The sequence below is a fragment of the Magnolia sinica genome, chromosome 10 (assembly GCF_029962835.1).
Source record: "Magnolia sinica isolate HGM2019 chromosome 10, MsV1, whole genome shotgun sequence".
Taxonomy (NCBI): domain Eukaryota; kingdom Viridiplantae; phylum Streptophyta; class Magnoliopsida; order Magnoliales; family Magnoliaceae; genus Magnolia; species Magnolia sinica.
The window spans coordinates 74,480,610-74,500,811 of NC_080582.1; positions in this window are offsets into that span (position 1 = coordinate 74,480,610).

Consider the following 20,202-nt stretch of genomic DNA (forward strand, 5'->3'; position numbering starts at 1 on the left):
AATTTAATGAAAAGCAATCAATCATAAACATCTATCTAGTCTTGTTAATGTGCATGCATGCAGGATGATATGATGTATGCCCTCACCACAACACTCCCTCGTGCGACAACATCTAACGATCGCCAATGCCAACACTCCCTCAGTGCGACCTCGACTGCCGAGTCGCCAACATAGCTAATGTCATGCAATGATGATGTTAATCGGGTTCTTAGTTAAGTCCATTCATCCAGCAGATTTAGGAATCTGATACACCCCACGTATCAAATGCCCTTAACTAGTTGCAAGGCCAAGGCCCCCCAATGTGTGAGGCCGAGACCCCGCGATCCTTGACCCCGTCGGGTTTTCCCCATCCCCGCTTCAAGCACATGGGGGTGCTGAATGTAGGGTCGCTCGCGGTCACTACGGGGAGGCGCGTCACCCCAGCGTAGGCCGACAGCTCAGACACCGTGTCTCATTCCACCATGCCCGGCTCACGAGACTGTGGATCAATATTCCATCCGGTATCGATGGGATACAACGGTGGTAGGGTGTTCTTGTTTCCATACATATATAAGCAAACAAGGTTAACAACCAGGTGGGTCAGCCAGTGGACTAAACCGCACGAGCCCAGGCAAGTATATGGCGGAACGACATCAGGTACAAGCGACCCATGTAGCCTAACTACTGCCGCCCACACGTACTCGCCCAGACCCATGGGTTTAGCCTCAAGGTGGTCCTACCAACGGAACCACCTTCGCTCTCCTCATGTTCCTGACCAATCCAAGGGTAGGAATAGTGACTCATAGCATGCCAACTACCAATGTAACATCAAGCATATTCAACACCATGTTCTCATGTTGCTCAACATACAATTCAAATTTCTCTAACAAGCAACTATTAATATCATGAATAAAGTGTAGGTGTGTGGTGTGGGTTAGTGAGGAAGTTAACACTTCCTCCATGTTGAGAAATCATATGTACAAGAGCAATTAATCATACACAATATGAAGCAACACGTATAAGAAGAAGAAATCAACCATACATGAGCATGTAATCATCCATACACTAGATTATGAGATAGGCAAGATTAACATCAAAGAGAAATAAACATGCAATTCATACAATTCAAACAATATGTCATTCATAGGTTTTTCTAGATTCTTCCATACAATACACCAAGCAAACAAAATCATTAAACTCCAACTATAATTGGTGCTAGGCCACCTAAGGATAATAGTCCGCACCTATGGATCGTTGAGATCTTGAAAAACGACCTAGAAGCGCCAAACTCGATGTTGATCGGCCGGAATCCTAAGACAATACACTTGCATGTTAGGATTTCATACAAATCCTAGCTCAACACAAAGAATTACAAAAAGGATGGGTGCTTACCTCCCTAATCGGATGGAAATCACTTGCATTTGTGGATGTGGGGTTTCTTGAGAAAAGGGAAGAGGGGTTTCTAGATCTCACTTCCCTTTGGCCCACCTTTCTCTCCCTTCTTCCTTCTCTCCTTCTCTCTTTCTCCTATTTTCTCTTCTTCCTCTCTTCCTTCTCCTCTTTCTCTCCTCTCTCCCTTTGCTCCTTAGGGCAAATTCGTATGAGGGAGTGGGTGCCCCAAATAAGGCCTTTTATAATGCCAGATTTGGTACAAATGACCCCATGTGCTAGGTTCTTACTATATTAGACCTATGAGAGGGTCTTTCTAGCCTCTGGGGCCCACTATGGGGTGTACAAGTCAATATACACCGTAGGATAGTTAGCCCTAATGATGATCTACGTATGGATATGATTGGCCCGCCATTTGGATGTGTCGATCGACAGATATGATGAGAAGTCTGTTCAACGGTCACCGATGGTCGATCGGGGCCGCGGCTATACGGATATGAGCAGGAAAATATCCTTACTCCACGGGTAAAGTTTGGTCGCAAACCAACGGTCTGAAATTCTCAACTTTGCATAAGAGTGGACGACTCAATTCACTTAAGTTCCAACTCCTTCCTTTAGGGTATTTGCACTTCTCATGCACTCGTCCTTCAGCTCAAGTTGACCGGTTCTGGACTGTACCCAGGTCCGATTCCCGCGATGGACGTCAAGCCCAATGAGACGGACATTGTTCTATAGTTTTGGGACTAGTGGTCCACCAACGAGCGGTCTAGAGCTTGTTTGGATAACCGGGGTAGTTCTGGTGGCCCTCTGGCCATGAAACTTATAGGATATGTGCTCCATGGCCCGATGAAGGGCCATGCAAAATTTAAGAATGATCAGATATGGGGTTTGGTCGCACGGGTCTGATTTGTGATCAACGGTCACCGTGCCACAATCGGATCCTAGAGTTTGTGGACGGGCGTAGAAAAATACATTAGACCCTCATCGTAAATTATGAAGAAATCTAACGACTGAAATGTCTTACATTTCAGTTTTTATTTACACGTGCTTGATTCCAATTTTGGCATTGGTGGGGCGCATCTGGCAAGTGCCAGATTCCACTTCTGGGTGTCCACTGGGTCCGTGGTCTGCGATGGTCCCCAAGCCCAGTGAGATCTATGCTCCCTTGAATTTTTATAATTTTCTGACCTTCCCATGCCGCGGTATAGCCCGCACGGGCTGTCGCTAAGTGTAAACGGCCATCTGGCTTGGAGGCCCGCACCAGGTTCTATCAGGACCCGTCTGACCTATTCAATTGGGCTAATCTTGGTCTAATTTATTTGTAATACCTCACTACGAGTGGCTTAAACAAACGGTCATGTGGCAAATCCTACGTGGACGCCCTAGGACACTGTTCTGGTTGGGCGGGACGTTATACTACACCTGATGTTCAAGTGATCAGGCGGATTCATTGGCTTCCTACGGCTGATTAATTAGATTGGTGTGGATCTTTACTGGTACCACTCCTGTATACACTAACATTGAGTGCTAATGGTCATTAAGTAATATTTAGGTTAATTAAATAAAAATAAAAAAATAAAAAATTGATGAATTTTTGGAAATCCAAAACAGCGAAAATTGAGGATGTTACATGTAGACATTTAACCAACATTGCTCCCAAGGAGTGGCCTTCATAGGGCCAAACATATGTGGGCCCATGGCTTCATACAAGGGTCTCATACACAACATAAGGGGCTACATACAATCTCAACGGGCCTCATACAATCATAATGGGCCTTACTATATGGGCCTGACATATCACAATGGCTCGCATCATATGGACTTCATATACAACAAATCGAGCCTCATCATATGGGCCTCATATACATCAAGTGAGCCGCATCAACGGGCCGTACCAAAGGGCCTCATAAACGTCAAGCAAGCCGCATTAACCAGCCGCACCAATAGGCCTCATATACATCAAGTGAGCCGTACAAATGAGCCTCATATACATCAAGTGGGCCACACACATTCCCAAAAAAATGAATCGTATCGAAAGATCATCTAGACCATACTACAACTAGCAGTGGAGATAATGATTTCCACCGTTTAAATCCTATAGGGCCCACCATAGCATTTATTTTCCATCCAATCTGTCCATACGGTCACAAAGACCTGGTTTAAGAGGAAAAACAAATATCATTTTGATCCAAAACTTCTGTGCTCCTAAGGAGTTTCAATGGTGGACGATCAATCCCATGTTGATTATTGCGGTGTGGTCCACCTGACCAACGGTTGGATAAAACATATACATCAAGGTATCGCCTAGATGAACGATTGGGATATAACACATCCCTCATTTCCAGGCCCCCGGAACTTGCAGCGTCCATACAGCAGCCATGCTGCTCGTCGAGCAGATGGACGATATGGATGAAACATTACATCATGGCAGGTCCCACAGCGTCTGCACAGCCTGGATTTCAGGCACGTGCACCACGTGTGGGACCCATCTACATCTTCACAGATGGTTGGACGGTATCGATAAAACACATATATCACGATGGGTCCCACCATCCCAACTGGACGGTGTGGACACCACACGTGCCACCTGAAGATCCCACCTTCTGATGGACGGCGTGGATAAAACACACGTGCCAAGTGGGCCTCGTCCAGATGAACAAACGGTGTGGATGGATACACACGTCAGCTGGGTCCCACAGACCCTGCTGACGTCAATACAACGCTTGGCCATAAAGAAGATGGTGGGTCCCACGTAAGGCTCATCATAATATTATATATATATATATATTGTTATTACAATTATTATTTTATTTGTTTTTTTATAGATCTACAGCGTCCAGCATCCCATGATGGACGGCTGGATGAAATACATACATCAAGTGGCCCACTGTCCAAGCAATGGACGGTGTGGATGCCACATGTGTAATGGGTCCATGTGATGGATGACATATATAAAACACATACATCAGCTGGGTCCCACAGACCTTGCTGAAGTCACAGCAGTGGGACCCACAGAGCTTGGTGGCGTTAATACACCAGCTATATAACTGGTGTGAGGTACCCAGCCAACCCGTTTTCTCATTTCAGGTGGGTCCCTCATGCGTGGCCCACCAAAACTTGTTGTCACTGTACAGCAGTTATATGGCTATTATAGGTACACCGGCCAATCAGCTTTCAAGGTGAGGTCCATCTCGTGGACGACGTGGATCAAGTGGGTCATACAACAATCATCATCATCAAGAACAAAAAGAAAGAGAGAGAGTGTGTGTGTAGTGGAGGGACCCTGCCACTATGGGCCCCGCATATGATTACAACACATACATCAAATTGGGTCCCATCACAAGTGGGCCATCAAATTGAAAACCAATGGTAGATCACCCACTGATTTCGCTCCTTCTAGGCTTCTTGGACTCCTAAACTCCTTACCTTTCCCTTTGATGATGGAAGATGAAGACTGAATAGTGGAGATGGGTGATAGGGTGGTAGGGAGTGGGCCACACCATAGCTTCTCCATGGGAAGCTTGGACGATCACCTCTCCTTGGGTTGCTTGGAATAATGGTGGAGAAAATGAGAGAGAGAGGAGACGTAAGGAGAGAGGGATGGGTTGTTGTAAGAAAGGTTCACTTTGGGGATGGCAGAGAGAGGGGTGTCATGCTTTGTTGGTAAGAGAGGCATAGGTGTTGTACCTATTGTACTCGACTTGATTGATGTGATTGATTTGATAGATTCTCTTATGATTTGTAACGCACGGTGTTTTCCTTGAGATAAATATGGGCCCACAACTCTTGGCCTGGGTATCGCATCGACGCGCGAGACGTAGCGTTAGAACCGTGACGACGGTGCGGTGGCAAGAGTACAAGTCTCGGGTCGGGTTGACTCAGATCGACAGGATGTGACTCAGGGTCGCACGCAAATGTCGATTATAGATCGTGGGTCATCATAATTCAATAGGGCCGCGGGAGTCTAAGGAATGGTACGGTCTAGGATATGGGTCTTATACATATGTTTGATTAATGCACCCTATTATAGTATTAAGTTATTTTATGATTATATTTTTGTATTTGATAATTCGATTTGTACTCGTGTATATCGAGCCCTGTAAAATTATATGTGGGGTGACCAACTTTAGGCTCGTTATCCTAGTCTTATACGATCGACTAAGGTTAAACACGAACGACTAGCAGTAGTTGGAGCTACATGGGATGATTCGCACTCAATGTCACTTTTGTCTAGGGTCCCTTATTATTGATTGTATTAGTCCAATGCATGACCCGATCATTCTCATGTTTGGTGGTTGTATAACATTCAAAGGAATCTAATATATTATTATTACCATTAATTTAAATTTATTCATAATTGTTAATACGTTACGATCATACAAAAACTTATGAGCTGGGCATGGTTGTAACGCTCCAGATTTATGTCAACCTGGAGTTAGACATCCTTAGGCAATGGGTCGATCCTAACCCCTTGTTAACTTCTCAGACTCAAATCCCAAAGTCTAAAATCCTTTTTTAACCCATTTCCTTTAAAATCTCACTTTTCACCACCTTATTCTTAAATTTTTCTAACTACTTTCATATTAGACATGGATCCTAAAGTTTAGGTGATGAAAAACAATGCTTAAACAAAACATTATTATAAATAGTAAATAAATAAATAAAATGGGTTTTTGACCATTAACCTTATGGAATATTACAAAATAAATAGGTTATTTAGATAGAGCAGTTTCTCCTACCCAAAAATCATATATTGCATGTCGAATAAATCATCTCGGGTTGTAAAATACACCCATTTCAAAATCCCATGGCAAAACACCACAGCGGGCGGGCAGCGCCACTTCCAAGTCGGCAGCGCGCCGCCGGAGCACCAAGTTATGGTGGACCCTCGCTGCAGATTTTCTGCACTTTTTGAGTAACTTCAAAAAGTCATATCTCCCTCGTTATAACTCCGATTTAAGTGATTCAAAATTCAGATTGAAGCTTTATAAGTCTAGTTTCATATAAAAATAAGTGAAAAATATAATAAAATTTTTAATATAGTTAAATATGGGTTGTTGTGACAACTATTTAAAAATTATTAGTTTGGACAGCTGCTACTTCTAGAATTTTTATAATTTTCTACAATATGAAATCTAATGAAATTTGGTAGAGATGAAGTAGACTTGATGATGAACTACTAGACAAATAATTAAAATAATATACTAACTAAAAGTGCTAAAAGGGACCATAGAATTACCCTAGGACCTTATTCTGTCGTAATTAGGGCGGAATTTAGTTAAGTACTAAACTAAACAATTGATGGATTTGGCTTGAACCACTTTTTATACGAACTACAAAATCCAAAACCTTTATAATCACTAACCCAACATTACTTAAAAACCTACAAGCAATCTCAAAACCCAGTTGCTCTTAGGAGCATCTTGAAACTTCGTATCCGACCTAAACCACGCGTCGAAAGTCCGATTACTGCGAAACTATATGGTTATGACCGCCTTATTGGGCTTGACGACTATCTCAGAAATTAAGTCTAAATAGTATCCCGAACTGCACAACTTGGGCCCGGAGCGAAGTGTGTGAGAAACGCGAATATCTTTAGAAAATGAAGTTAAACTTAAGTGATTTGAGTCATTCGCTTGCAGGCCAAATGTAAAGTTTCAGACCGTCAGATTCTGACCCAACTACACTCTCGGATCAGGAAAAAATTTTAACACAGGTCAGTGTACTTGTGGCCCTGATCAAGCAACGATATCCGTTGAACTGAAACTGATCCCCCACGGTCGATCCGCTGATCCGATCGAACCAAAATCTTAACCTGACTTAGATCCGATGTCAGGGAACTTGCCCCTGACCGTGTGCAGGTAAAGGACCTCCAGATGTGCTCCGTTGGACCAAAATAGATGCCCTTTGGCTATAACCTAAGTATACCATGGCCTTGGGGCCATTTGCATCAATTTTGGGCCTATATAAGGCCCTTACCTCACCCCACCTCTCTCATATACGAATTTTCTCAAAACCCTAAGGGAGAGAGAGAGAGAGAAAAGGAGAGAAAAGAGGAAGGAAGGAAGATGGATTCTTGGAGATCGTTGTTGGGATCTCCTCCCACCACACCACGCGCCGATACACCTCTCTCTTACGCTACACAACTTGTTTCGATTTCGATTTGGGTAAGAAATCCTAACCTTAATCTCGATTTAGGGATTCGAATAGAGGTATTTGTGAAATAGCTAACTTATTTCATTGTTTAGGTAGTCGTTGTGCCGTAGACAAAGATGTAGTGTTCAAACTAAGCTCGGTACGGGTTTACCAGCGAAAGGTGCAGACTATAAACGTTTAGGTTATAGTTTTTAAGGCTTTCAATGTCAACTAATGATTTATGTTTGACTTAATTGCTGCCATATGATCCTAGTTACGATGCTTTGTATATATTATACATATGTGAACTATGTTGAATTCAAAGATGCATTCCACGTGTTTGTTGAAATGTTCGAATGAATATGAAATTATAATTTGTGTTCATCATGATTGTAAACGTAGGATTCATGGTTGTCATCGGCATTATGATTACTATGTGTGATGATTTGCTATAATATATGTCGTAACTAACCTAGTTCATATATTGGGTAAAGGGTAGCCTAAGTGTTTGATAAAATGCCTGAATAAGTAAATGCTTGCTGAATTGTATTTAATGAGGCCATTGAGATGGGATTCTCAATTACCTTGTCTATAGTTACAGTTTTTTTCATGTAACCTATCTTGCTACTACGTGATTTATGGATGAATGCCTATGTATGATAACATGTACTCTATGTGTTCGCTAAAATGCTTATATGAGATTTATATCTGAATTGGTTGCTACATGCTGTTTTGACTAGCACATATGAATGCCTATTGTATTCAAAATGTAATTGGGGCTACGATGTAGTCCAGGCAATCAGTAATGGTTTACGATCCGTGGCCTAACTGTTTTAACCACCATGGATACGTTCGAGGAATCTGAGTCGTACGCTAGTTATTGACAGTGGCTTGGCCACGAGGAGTGTATATGCGCTCCATGTCGATTAACTCAATGTACACTCGTAGCAGTCGAGCTTATCAAGTAACCCGATTAACCCAATGTATGTTCACCATGTATGGATGCTACTGCTTGAACCTAAGGTACCAAACTTACCAGTGAAAACCTGTTTAACCTTGGTACCACGATCTACTAAGACTCATGAGCTGGGCATGGTAGTGTATGAGACACCATGGTTGAGCTATCGGCCTACGCCGGGGCGACGAGCCTCCTCATAGTGACCAGTGAGTAACCCAAACTCATGAGCTGAATATGGTGGTGTATGGGACACTATATTCGAGCTGTCGGCCTACACAGGCGCAGCCTGGCTGTGGTCCCCAGTCGAGTTGGTGACGAGCCTTTGAAAATAGACTGCCAGTTGGTAGGGCGTTAATGGAGTGACTTCAATTATACACTAGGACTATGCTAAGGTGATGAGTCTTTCCGTAGTAACCTCGAGTATAACTAGGCCTATGTTCACGGTGATGAGCCTCTCCGTAGTGACTTAGAACTTGCCTACCGTATGTGATTAACTAGGATTGACGACCCTAGATGGATCATTGTTTGGGTTAATGATATAAAGGGAGGTAACTTAGCTTCCCAAACATGTTGTATGAATATGCTTAATTAAGAACTTGGCTAATCACGCATATGCACCGCATTGCATGTGCCTTTGGCATTAGAGTTGAGTACAGCGGGAGTGTTGCATGCCATGATCATAAGATGATGTCGCAGAGGGAGTGCAGGCAAGGGCATACATCGTTATCACATATCATTATTGCATTAACAAGAGTAATTAGGACCTGATTGTTGTACTGCTTTATCATTACTACTTGATTGAATTGATAACATGTTAACGTTTGCGTTATAATTCCACTAAATTAGCTACTCATTCCCACCTGGGACGGTATTTTTAAAATATCACCCAGATTCTATTATAAATGCAGGTAATGACGGAGTCTATGTAGCTGAAATAGACTTCGTGAATCAGGAGGAAGAATTCTCCTACGTTCAGCTCTCAAGCGGGTCTATGTAGACCTTGTGCTAATTCGACGGGATTACAGAGCTATATGATTTAGTCGAACACTTTATATTTTTGGTATTTGGCATAATTTAGAACAACACATGTATATGTTCAGCCTGGTGACATACTCATACTCTGAAAATTGTGAAATACTCATGTACTTTATATACCTATCACAGTCTTCCGCTTGCTTAACTTAATTATTCCTAGAGTATGATATGTTGTTTTAGTATAATCTCACTCATGTTCGAATGCATTCATAATAATCATCATAATCTATATTGCATAAGTAATGCGTTGGAACTTAGGAGTTGAGCTTTGCTCGACCCCCGATTTTCAGGGCGTTACAATGGTGGTATGAGACACCGTGTCCGAATTGTCGGCTTATACTGGGGTGACATGACTGCCATATTGGTAAAAAAATGGGGTGACAAGCCTATCATATTGGTATAAAATTGGGTGATGAGCCTCCCCGTAGTAACCATTAAGCACTAGTGAAGGCCATGAGCCTAATGTATTACTAGTTGAATTGATGTCGTGACTTCATCACATTTGTGTTTTGGTTATGACCCTTACATTATTTGTTGTCGTCCTTGGGTGATGAACCTTAAAATGGATTAAGAGACATAGGTCAAAAGCTGATACGACCGCATCAAGTCTCATGATCCAGATAAAGACTCGTGATACAATAACGGTATCTTGTCTTTATCAAATCACTGCTTGAACTGAAATTAATAATTATTTGGCTAATCATGCATATCATGACAGTTGTTATAATAGGTAGTTTGTGAAAGGTGTTAAGTTGCATGATGAGAGAATGTTGGCATTTTACAAAATATTCTTTGAAGACACTTGTTGAGGGAGTGTTGGATTGTGAGTATCATTCATCATCAAATTATAACATGCATGCACTTAAAGTGACTAGATATGAAATTTTTTGTTTTATTATGTTATCATTACCTACGCTTAATCATATTGATAACATGCGTAACTTAGGAAATAGTATCACTGAGTTAACTACTCACTTCCACCTGAGACGGTGTTTTAAAACATCAATCAGGTGATATTGTGGATGCAGGTACCCCTGAGATCTCTGACGAACAGGCATAGAACAGCTTGCACTTCCACCGTGATGCTTTAAGAGTGTTGGGTGAAAATAGAAAATTTTACGTTTTATTCAATTTTGTACATGTATATATTAGTGTCTCAACTAGGTATACTCCGTGTGTTAATTTTGTTGAATGTTCACTGTGGCTTGCATAGTCTCCACCTAGGTAGACACCAATTTTAGAATTATACATTTTGAATATTAGCCATATATTTATGGGTTTAGTTATTTCTACTTAACTTTTGATGACGCTAATTCAAAGCCACTCTGATTATTAATTAATAGTGGATGTTAACAGGATTGTGCGAGCATGTGGGAACTCACCCATGTGCATTTTGCTAGATTCACACCCAGGGACTTGAGATCGAAGTCTTCGTACTCGGGCACTGATTTTCGAGGCATGACAAGTCCGAATCGGAAAATGGATTCTAAGTTTATCCGAGTTCAGTTTCAATTATATTCCTTAGAGAGCCGTCAAATGGAAAGTCATAACTAATTTTTTGGTTAATCACCCATCTCAGAAGATTGACTAAGATTCACAACAGGTAATTGATATATGTTAAGTCGATATTATCTCATGGAAGCTAATGTTCAACGGTTTAAGGACAGATCAGTCGGCAAGAGCCGAAATTGTGATTATAGCTCTTACTAGCGAAATACGAGATGACCTTTCAATTAGGATTCAATTGCACTAATAATCAAGCCAAATACGAGGCCTTGATTATCGTCCTGCATATATTAAAGGAGCTAAAGGTGCAAATTTTCAAAAAAAAAGGGGGGGAATTCTTAGTTAATAGTCAACCAACTCAATAGTGTATATAAATATACGAATGATACATTGACTCTATACTATGAGGCAACTCGATTGTTGTTAAGTTATTTCAATAAAGTCATAATAGACTTCATGCTAAGAGGAGGAGAAGGATGAGGCAAAGGTCTATCAACGACAGATTGGATTAACAAGCCATTGATTATCATAATATGCAGCCTACCAATTCTTAAAGGAATCGGTTGATAAAGGGCCACGTGGAGAGAAGCTAACAGTAATAACGTGGTAGCTTTATTGTAGTTAGAAAGAACTGAGGTGATCTCGTTAATTGACCTGATATGGCAACACTCATAAGGGGTTGATTAAGAGAAAGCTGATGACAACAAAACGGGATGGATTGATCGAAACTAAATTAACAGGTGAGAATACAACTCTATACCATTTTTTGTAATTTTTCCTCTGTTTATATCATCTCCACTTAATTGGATGTCTCGAGCCATTAAGTAACTAGCTCAGATTTCATGACAAGTGCTGACCAGGTGGAGATCCTTTGCATCAAAATGTTTGTCAGTGAACCAATATGGACTAATTTCTCTTTTTAAGAAAAGGTAAAACAGATGGTCATGCTAGTCAAGCTGGAGAGAAAAGAAATAATTCGAACAACTGTCAAAGGAAGTAGATTTCACATAAGCAAAAATTTGCCAGCAACCATAAGAAGGCAATTGGTTGATAGATTTAGTGACTTTTCCACTAAAATTTGAGAAATATTTATTGAGTCATAATTAAAATAACTAGAAATGACCTCTTCTTAGTTGAGGATCTTTGGTTGAAAAAATATACATGCTTTTGTACATGTGAGAAAGAAGGAAATGAGCAAGTGCTACTTGTTCTCCAGACTCGAGAGTTTTGACCAAACCAATGTACACTTTGGTCGTTTGATCAGCTATGAAACAAAAAGAAGAAACAATAAAGTCATGTCAGGAAGAAGACACAATGCTCCTGATGGATAATTTCACCTTTAACTTTTGCTTCTTGTTGTATGAATGGGTTGTACAACTTGTGAGCGTAGGAATGGTTGAAAGTAATCTCACTAGGGGTGTACCTTAGATAGAATTCAAATCATATGGGTAAAAGCCCCGTTAGGGCACATACATCTAGGATGGTCGACCTCATGAAACTACTATTGAAGTGAAAAGAGTTGGTCGAACGACTCCAGAAACAAGTCATTATGGTGACAAGAGTTAGATTGGATTTAATCTCGCAAATAGATAAGTGAATACATTTAGCAATATTGATTTCACTCCACAAAGAGAAGTTTTTTGCATTTACATGTGTAACATTAATTGTCAAATGATGGTTGAAGTGATTTTTAATATAAAAGTTGGGGTTGGAATACAAAATTGTATACTCTGAATAACACGTGGTGACAGTCCACAAGAGAAATAATACAACAGAGACGCCATTTGAAAATCGACAAATGAGGGGTGTGTGACATGGCATTACAATAAATGCTTTTAAAAGTCATTTATGTTTCTCTCCATTCTCAGATGAAAAGAGAGAAATGTGGGCAATGTTTAGGCATGACATGGGTAGTCACAGAGGAACGGCATAAATGAAGCCATGTGGAACAGATGCGATCTTTATGTCATGCGCGAGATATTCGGAGGATAGCTCACTTCTGAGTGATCTTTGAAAAGGTGTGTCATACACGTGATTTAAGATAAGTACTCTCAATTGTTAGGGTTATGTCAGTGTTAGAGAACATGCGGGATATTCTGGATAGGATAAGAATACTTTTGGGCAAAAGGCTTTACAATTGATGATATCAAAGATAGGCAATGGTTATTCTCACGACTACATTAAGAGCTCTATGAATAGCAGCAGAAGGTGCAAAGAGAATGATCCAATCCAACCCTGAATCAAACAACACTGACAAAATCAATCAACCAGCATCAAGCTGTACGTTTATCCCTAGTCTCTAGGAGTAGTTTAATTCCTTAAGTTTTAGCTGTAATTTCTTTTCGTCTGCTACTTGCATGGTACACCTGAATGAAGACCTTAGTTCTAAAAAAATTTAGCTGTAATTCCCTTCCATTTGTTGTCTGCACACCAGACATGAAGGAAAATATTAGCTATAGGAATTGTCCACTTACACTTGTATGATGGGTCGACAATAACTTGTAATATTTAGTGTTAATTGATCTTTAGTCATCAACGCGTTACTCCACGAAGCGCCTCACTGCTCTCAACCAGGTCAGCGATTCTGATTTTTAGTGGTAAGTTCTCATCTCTCTGCATTCATTCACAACCTCCGCAAATCGCTTGATATTACACTCGACAATTAGCTCAACAGGCAATCAGTCGTGTTCCCAACTAAGAGTCGCTCTATTTCGATGCCAAGGGTTAGTGGTTTTTGTCACGCCTCAAACTCAAAAACCAAGCTCACAAAATTTTCGATCGCCGAATCCGGCCGCAACAGCCTCCGTAATACCCCGTTCTCGGTTCCTGGCACCCATATACCAGGTTCCGATCCTGGAATCCTACAAGGAGGATTTTTAATATGAATTTAATTCATAATAAGCATAACCCATGAACAATAACCAAGATACCATCACAAAATTCACTATGATCAAAACTTTAATGTACAATGTGCATAAAGAAAAAATACAATGATAATAATAACGGAAACTCTTGAAGCTCGACTGCACGCTCCTACACCTACTAAGCTACGGATGCGTCCTGGCGTCATCTGCACGCATCAATCGTGCATAAGATTATAGAGAGCTTAGAGGGTGGTGAAAGTGCGTGCGCAATATAAGCGTGCTCAGAATGTAATATAAGAGTAATGTGGAATATGTTGGCGAATCCATGTGAATGATGTCGGCCATACCAAGGCCATGCGATGCGAGATGCAACTCAAGCATACCAGTCTTCATCTGAATCCACATATCCATGCAGCTCATCACTAGAGCATCAATATCAGTACAGTTCTCTCACTGGACAATCACCGGGGTTTAGTACACTCCAAATGACACTACTCCTTTCCCAGGCGCGCAGTCCAAGTGAGCATAAGAAACCTCACTATCCGTCTGGACAATAGCCTGTCAATATCTATCCAGCACATCCATAGCAGACCCATTTATGAGCTGGTCATACTCACCCTAGTAATTGCCCTCTACCCTCGGGCGGGTAAGGCCACACCCTTTTCCAACCGACCACGACATGGTGGGAGACACGGCCTCCTGGTATTCGGCCCTCGTGCGCTCATGTATCCACTCGGTTTCAATGTTAGAGTGTCTTTCGGTACTATCAGGTTTAGAGATTTTCACCCAGGGATATATATGGCACCCCGATGCTAATAACAATATTTCTGGTGTCCAATCTTACCATCTACGATATGCCTGTAGAGGCTACGACCCTGATATCGCTAGGGCGTACAGTAATCACAACACATAATGTGAGACAATATCTGCTTATTAGGGAGCCCTATAATAACCTGCCTAATGACATATGCAATAGTCAACCACATCTCATATCAAGCATACAGATGATGCGTATGGGCATGTATCATAATGATATACTAAGCATACTTGTAATTAGTATTGACAACTGGTATCGATAATCGGCATCGATAATCGGCCTATATGTAATGCGGGGTCCATAGATAAACAGCCGATCGGAACCATAATATAAAGATTAACCCTCGGCCGTGAATATATAAATTCCAGTAACACGGAGTCTAAGGCAAGGATGAACCATGCAACATCAATGAGGCCCAATATTTTGGGTTAATCTAGTAAGAGAATGATGAGAATGGGCCTATCAAGGCCTAAAGGAAAGTTACAATGTGGACATTTAACCATCATTATCCATCAATGTAAACATTTAACCAACATTGCTCCCAAGGAGTAGCCCACATAGGCCACACGTATAGTGGGCCCATGTAACACCCCGTACCTCTGGTACACGGGTGTTACCTTCCTAAACATGCATCAACAGAAAGCAGAATTGACTAATTAAATAGTTTGAACTTAACGCATGTAGGATGAGAGTTCCAGCCAGCATTGTGGCCATCCATCAGGGGGCCCTAGGAGCTGAGACGAACTCCATGACGGCAGGAACCCCGACTGGGCCTCAGTCCCGCCCCAAATTGGGCAAGAACACCTAGGCAAGGATCCTCAGAGGGATGAATGGATTAGATTTGCCACGAACATCTTGGTGGGCCCCACATGGAGTGCGTGTGCACTCCACCTAATGGTGCACGATGTGCGCTAGGACGTTAGGACCAGTCAAAGGTGCCTAAACGAAAAAGAGAAAAACAGACCATTCCCGCCCGTTTAGAAATTCAAACTTCTAATCTTTGAGCTCCAAAGTGGCCCACCCTAGCCACTTTCTGAGCAATCTGAGCGGTCCAATCGACTCATGGGCCCCGACTCAACAAAACGGTATAGGCTTTTGAGCCCATGCAAAGGGACGAGAAAGATAGGTTGCAACCGTCCAATGCATTGCACATGGCGGATATTCGCGTGGGACCCATCGAGACCCCATGGGTGGCCCGTGATCATCCTGATCAGGCTATCCCAACCATCCATCGCCAGGAAGAGCCATGCTCTCTCTTTTTCAGAAATGGTTGAGCAAGGCCTGCCCATGATAAAGTTAAAAAAGAAGTTTTCTCTCTTTGGGAAGGGAGTGCTGGTGTATTTCTAGCCATTCTTGGGGCCATGTGGCGCCATCCCAGCCGCTGGTTCTAGACGAGATGAGAAAGAGAAGAGGGAGCGTATCATCTCACGAGAAATGGAGATTCTCGTGAGATAAATCGAAATTAACGTTTGGGGTCCAAAAAGTGGACCCCACATTGATCAGAGATCTCATCTGGTCCATCCAAACGGACCAGATTTCAGGAATATACTACATCTAGGGAGTTGCCATTAATGGCTCCCTCAACTTCTCCGTTAAACCATTCGAACCCAACCACAAGATGGGCCCTACCAAATCAAAAAAGTTACTTTTCTGGTAAGCCCGGGTGTCAGCTACCCATCCTAGTGTGTGGATGGGCCCCATGCAAGGCCACTTTTTTATCATCACCATTGCAAGGGCGATCGTTCTTTCCCAACCGTTGAAGCCTTCTCTCCCACTGCTATAAATAGGGCCCTGTAGCCTTAGGATTCGCACCAAGGAGAAGGGAGAGAGAGAGAGAGAGAGAGAGAGAGAGAGAGAGATCTGAGTCTGTGGGTCGACTCAGTTGAGTCAGAGGAGGTAAGAATCGTGCCTCCTTCCAGAGTCGAAACTACGAGGTAACCATCTACCCTTCAGCTACACCTAGTTGTTATAGACATAAACAGCAAAGCAAGGTCCGATCCAGCCTCCACAATAGTTGTGTCTTAGGCCGAAGCTAGCTTTCATCTTAGCCAAGTTAAGAACCGAAGCCAGCCTACGCCATGGCTGTGTTTTGGGCCGAACATCCGGCTATAATCCATCGGGAAGGCAGCCTCTGAACGAGCCAAACAAATGGTAGTGTTTCGAACTGAAACCCGGTAAGATAGAAGCTCCGTTTTGAGCTGGAACCTGGCCAAGCAATGGCCATGTTGCAGGTAGAGAACAAGCCAATCAATGGCTGTAATTCGGATCACAACAGAGGCCAGGTAACAAGTCAGTTCCAGACTGAGACCGGGCTAAGAAATTCCCCCGTTTTGGACCGAAACTATGGTAGAAACCGCACCTCTGGTGGGCCGTAGATGGGTCTCAAATCGAGCCTTAGACTCAGCTAATAACAGGCCCTGAACTAAGCTGCAAGCGCCCTTTACCTAGGCCCTGCAATGGGCTCAAATCGGCCTTTGAATAGGCTCCGAAACCCAGTCGAAAATAGGCCTTTGAGAGGTCTTGTTTTTGGGCCGCAGGAGCTCTAGCAATTGGGTCTTGAATGCAGCTGGAGTCAGCCCATATGCAATCCCGATTTCACATCAGTGGGTTGTGCCACATTGATCAGGGTGGGCCGCCCCTGAAATACATTCCAGCGGGCCTCACCATGTTACAGCAGGCCACCCCTGAGAAAGCTCTCAGTGGGCTGCACTGCCAAGTGGGCCTCACCAGGTATGAAACTCAGGAGGGCCGCACCCCACTTAACAGTGGGCCTCACCTGCAGTGAGCCACACCTCATCTGAACCTCAGGTGGGCCACACCACCTAGCTTAATGGGCCCTACCTTAAGCCACAGTGGGTCGCACCTGAGATAAATCTCAATGGACCGCACTCAGTCTACGGGCCTAGAGTTGAGCCACCATCAACTTCAACAGCCCACCTATTGGTTGTGTACATGGAGCTATGGTTGGGCCAGGACGAGCCCAGCCCAGTCCTGGTATAGCATTTGGTCAGCTAGGCCAGAACAAGCCCAGCCCAGCCGGCCTCTGGGCAGCAAACCGCTGGGCCAGAAACGGCCCAGTCCAGGCCACGTTGGGCGGGCCATGGCTGGTGGGCTTGTTCGCCCCAATTCGGGCCCAAACTCTCTAGGTATTTTTGGTCTAATGTATATCAGTTCTCTAGGTAGCTGCCTGAGTAACTTGGAGTCACCCACTACACACAAGGACTCAAATCAAGGGATGCACTGCTATCTGTCTGGTGATGATTTTCTTCCCCTTGAGCTTTCCATCTCTAAACTAGATTAACGATAGACTTTTATAACAATTGGAGTGGATAATTATTCAACTTGTTGCTTGGAGTACAGGCCCTTTTGCCCTGTTTAACTATTGATTAACTATTGTTTATGTAATGTAGACGTAATCAAAGTCTTAATCTATGTCATAGGACCGATCATTTAAGTTGTTTACGCTATCACATGTTATTGGAATTCATTAAATCGCTTGATTAGTTCTATCTAAAAGCATGTCTTAGACTCTTGATCAGCTTACTATAATTACGTGTTTAGATTTTATAAGTTATATGCACTTAACTCTTGGATTGTATACATACCTAAGTTCTTCCTTAAGTATTGAATCATACTTACATCTTCATGTTGCATCCTCATATGTTTGTATTAGTTGTAAGACACGTCTTGTTAAAATCTCTCCGTAGAAACTCCTACTTTAAAAGATTCCGAGCTTAGAGTGTAACGGAACGGATTTGGATGAAATTAGACTCTCAACATGGAGGTTATGATTAGTGGCATTTAAGTTGTGAGGCTTACCACCTATGGAGTGATTCCACTTACCTGACCATGGAATGAACCTAACAACATTTATTCCCTTCGTCGTTTACTCGTATTGATGCATACATACTATCTCATTTTAGTCATTGTATTTAATGATTTTGATACTTCATTCCTAGTCAACATATGATGGTAGGTCTCTTGTATTAAGAATTGATTGGCGACGTGTTGATGGGCTTTATACACACCCTGAGGTGGTAGCTTCATGAGCCGATGATAGTGGTATGGGACCTATGCCCGAGCTGTCGGCCTACGCTAGCGACTAGCCCCCATAGTGACCTTTGAACTTATTTAAATTGGTTGTTTGTAATTGGACTAATAACGGGTTGGCTAATCATGCATACATAGCACAGACCAACATCTATTACTATCGTACGTGATGTACGTATTTGTCCAACTAGATGCTTTTCCCAAGTCGATGATTACATGAGTGACGAGCCCAATGTCCGCACGGATAAGCATCCCCAGGGCGATGATTGCATTCACACATCCATGCACATAATAAGACTGCATTTGCTATGTTTTGGATTGCCGGTATGTTTTATGTTATTTCTTATTTATGGCGGAAGTGTGTAATCTTGAGGGGAGATCACACTAAGCTAGTCACTCATTTATCAATGTTCAACCATAAAGAGGACACAGGTGTAGAGACAGGAGTCTACGCAACAGACTTCAGGGCTATTGAAGTTGGAGCATATGAGAAGCCTTACAAGGAACATCCGCACCAGGAGGCGGCTACATATTATAGCCTCAACCAATAGATTTCTTTTATGATAGTTTATTTGGAAATATTACATTTGAGGACTTTGTATGTGGCCTCTAGCTGAGTGGTTCAGGATATTGTTTCCTGTTTGATCATATTTATGTTATGGTTGTTTTTCCACTACTTGCACTTTGATTTTCCATTTATTACCATTATTATTCAGTTAACTCCTGGGTTTTGGGGATATAGGTCGTGTACTCGAGTTCTGAAAATCGGGGCGTTACAGCCCATGGCCTCACATAATGGCCTAATATACATCGCCATGGGCCTAATACACATCATGATGGGCCTCACTCATTGGCCACATATGCATCACATTGTGCCTCATCATATGGGCCTCATATACATTAAATGGGCTGCAATACATGGGCCTCATATACATCAAATAGGCCGTAATACATAAGCCCCAAATACATCACAATGAGCCTCTCATATGGGTCCAAGATGCATCATATCAAGGTGGGCCTTAATGGATGGGCCACAAATACGTCAAGGTGGGCCTCATGGATGGGCCACGAATACATTAAGGTGGGCCCCATGGATGGGCCATAAATGCATCAAGGTGGGCCTCATGGATGAGCCACAAATACATCAAGGTGGGCCGCATCACATGGGCCGCACCATCTATACCATTCATCTATTTAACAGATCATTTTAGAGCATTACCCAAAAATGAATTACATTGAAAGATCATTTGGACCATACCATAAATAACAGTGGAGATAAAGTTTTTGATCATAGCAGATTTTGTGATGGTGTCTTGGTTATTGTTCGTGGGTTGTGCTTATAGTTATGCTTATTACAAATCAAATTCATGTTAAAAATCCCCCTCGTAGATCGGAACCTGGTATATGGGTGCCGAGAGCTGAGAATGGGGTACTACGAAGGTTGTCGATGGCGGATTCAGCGATCGAAA